This window comes from Priapulus caudatus, unplaced genomic scaffold (assembly GCF_000485595.1).
Source record: "Priapulus caudatus unplaced genomic scaffold, Priapulus_caudatus-5.0.1 Scaffold132, whole genome shotgun sequence".
Taxonomy (NCBI): domain Eukaryota; kingdom Metazoa; phylum Priapulida; class Priapulimorpha; order Priapulimorphida; family Priapulidae; genus Priapulus; species Priapulus caudatus.
In genome coordinates this window covers 492,582-495,160 of record NW_014577193.1, presented here as the reverse complement: position 1 = coordinate 495,160, position 2,579 = coordinate 492,582, and positions in this window count along the sequence as shown.

Sequence of the window (2,579 nt, the reverse complement as noted above, 5' to 3'; positions counted from 1 at the left end):
TGCCATGGCCATGGCACTGCCGGAACGTACCCTGGGTACGGTCCGGTATACCGGGTATGTTAAATCAACGTGATTTATATGCTCTGCTGGTACTATCTAATATGCCGGACCGTACCTCGCCTACTCCACTAACGAGTCTAGGGAGTCGCCTACGCCTACTCCCTAACCCTAACCATATCAGATAGTTACCAGGGTACGTTCCGATATATCAATATATATATACTATACCTCCGATAGTACCCTGGGGGACATATACCCTATGAGCTAAAATAGTATTACTTTTAGTTTTAGTCAACAAGTGCAGCAGTTGAAAATGTGCAGTTTGCACTGTGATTTAGATTGTGGTCACGGGTCAGATAGTATTCCCCTGTATAAATGCTCGTTGGCTGTCAACGATTAGGTGCCAATGAATGAATAACTGGTTGTCAACGACTGGTCACTTGAACATGTATTCTAAATACATGATACCGAGCCCGCTAGTCCGAGTTTCCTCTGACCAATCCACCAAAATCGTCGGTGTGGGCATTGGTCAGAGGAAACTCGGACTACGAGCCCGCATGATCTACTACAACTGTGCTGCCAAACAACTCATGTGTAAGCCTATATCGGGATAAGAATAGCATAACATAGAAGGTCAGGGACAGTTGTTGCCCCAGTTGTTCTGCTGGGTTACATTTAATATACGATATGTAACTTTACGTGGTTATCAGAGAGTTGTCTTTTCATTTCATTTTCAGTCTTTTCTCTAACCTTATATTATACGCAGTGGCTGGAGGTACGGCAGCCGTCGTTCGTTGAAGCCCCTTTTTGGCGTTAGGATTAGGGTTAGGGTTAAGGTTAGGGTTCTAGCTCATCTAAACTCTCAAATCGTAAATTTATTTCCCAAGGCGTTATTTCGAAATCTGGCACCACCCGCTGCCATCTTTGTCTCATTAAGTATGAAAGTGAATGGACTACCGTACCTCCAGCCTCGAGACATTAAGATACGGCTGCCTACCCGTAGCCACAGCGTATATTATAGCTGATGGGGTCTATGTCCCCTAGGGTACTACTGCCGGAACGTACCCTGGTAACTATCTGATATGCCGGACTGTACCTCGCTTACTCCCTACCGTACCCTGACTGTCCCTGTTCCGCCCACTACTGATGTCGCAAAATTTGAAATATACATACAGACCTGTATGATATAGATAAAGTTGGATTGGAGTATGAAACTGTGAAACCAAGAAAAAAATTCAACCTATATACACTGATGCGCGCAATCCTTTTGCAAATATCGCGATGATCGGAAATGCGTTTTCCTTTCGCAATGTTTATGACATTTTCGCGCAATTTCGTGCGAGATTTTTGAAAGATGGCTCCAAGTGTTGTGGTGGAACAGGAAAATTTGTATGATTATCTTAATAAGTTGGAAACGTATAGACTCGCTGACACTTGTAGAAAGGGTCGGGAGGTGAAACGTAACAGGGTAAGGGTTACGAATATTTTGCAGGAACGGACCGAAAACAAGGAACGAGAGCATAAAGCGGCGCGTTTCCTGCCGACAAGTGGTATGTATTACAACATCGGCTGAAAGTCAGCGTACGGTTTGGAGTAGGCGAGATACGGTCCGGCATATTAGTTAGTTACCAGGGTACGTTCTGGTATACCAGACCGTACACAGGGTACGTTCCGGCAGTACCCTGGGGGACATAAGGCGCAAATCCACTTTAGGCACCTTAGGTATCACGAAGTGTAGCTCTAGTAACTATAGCCCGCGTACAGTTGCCGCTGGGCTATAGGACCAGCCATTATGTATGCTCGGGGTTCTTACTCCAGCCAGTCAGTGGGAACTATGTATTTCCGCATGTGGAGGGGTGGGCAGGTTATGTTGGTTGTGGACAAAAACAATGTTGTTGTCAAGTAACAAATTAATAATAGTAATTTGTTCATCTTTCATGACAAAACTAATATTACAATCTTTTTTGATCGCTTAATTTGTTACTTGACAACAACAATGTTTTTGTCCATAACCAACCCAACCCGCCACCCCTCCATGTGCAGAAATACATAGTTCTCGCTCACTGGCGCTGCAGCCCCGCCAAAAATGGCCGCTTGAAGTTCGCAAATCGAATGCTCGTTCACCAGTAATACCACAAGTAGACCATTTCAACGATAGTTAGAGGTTAAATTCTAGTAGCGGATATAACTTAAGGCATATTCACTTCGGATAAGAGGCATTAATTGCCTACCACAGACGTTTTATAGTCGCGAATTAGCGCGACTAAGTTGGTCCCGCGCATCCCTAATGGCTGGTTCTATAGCCCAGCAGCAACTGCACGCGGGCTATTGTTACTAGAGCTACACGAAGTGATGCACAGATTTCTGTGTATCATCAACTGATGCGCAGACTTTCCGTATATCAAGGAATGATGCAAAAACCCTAACCCTAACCCTAAGTCATAAAGTATAACCTTAGGTATCACGAAGTGTGTTAGGGTTAGGGTTAGGGTTACTGATTAGGGTTAGGGTTACTGGTTAGGGTTAGGGTTAGGGTTAGGGTTAGGGTTACTGGTTAGGGTTAGGGTTACTGGTTAGGG